At 29.7% G+C, this 752-nt stretch overlaps 1 protein-coding gene across 2 annotated transcripts in view; it reads right to left on the reverse strand.

The window, feature by feature from the left end:
* Positions 1-752, reverse strand: part of LOC128248031 (CLIP domain-containing serine protease B4-like) — a 69,237-nt gene that overhangs the window by 30,187 nt on the left and 38,298 nt on the right. The gene's annotated exons all lie outside the window — the stretch shown is intronic.

The following is a 752-nucleotide window of genomic DNA, read 5'->3' on the forward strand; positions in this document are numbered from 1 at the left end:
ATATATATATATATATATATATATACATTTATATATATATACATATATATGCATGTGTGTATATATATATACATGTATGTATATATATGTGCATATATATATGTATATGTATATATACATATATATAGATACATAAATTATAATACAAGAAGATAGAATGGACAGGTTTTAATGCAAAACCACTACAACCGTTTCTATTCATTAGCATCAGCTGTTAATTGCTGAGTGTTTCACGTATTATACACATTCTTGCATTTAATATAATGCAACAATAGTTGTGTGCCCGCACGTCTTCAGTTGAGTAAGTCCGGCACCGCTGCTGGATCAGCTATAGACTTCCCATTGTTTTATACTCATTTTCTATTCTTAGCATTCCTTTGACAAAGGGCATCACACAAAGGGATACAAATGATAAAAAATACCTAAAATGAATTAGAGAAAATTAAAACTAAAAATATAACACATAAAATAAACAAACCACAATAAACTGATTGAAATAAAAAAATAAAAAATATTAAACTGAAAATAAACAATCCCCTTATTCAACACATTCTTAAGCACAAACATGTCTCGACTTTTACGACTGGTCAACATGTTGCCGCAGCGGATATTAACGGATTTCCAGTAAAAAGAGTAGTGCTGTCCTAGGATAGCATATGGTAGCCGATACTCGTAGAAGAGCTTCGGAAAGCACGTTATAATGTCATTAGCCCGAGGTAATTCAATAATATATATATATGCATATATATATA

The sequence above is a fragment of the Octopus bimaculoides genome, chromosome 6 (assembly GCF_001194135.2).
Source record: "Octopus bimaculoides isolate UCB-OBI-ISO-001 chromosome 6, ASM119413v2, whole genome shotgun sequence".
NCBI classification, from domain to species: domain Eukaryota; kingdom Metazoa; phylum Mollusca; class Cephalopoda; order Octopoda; family Octopodidae; genus Octopus; species Octopus bimaculoides.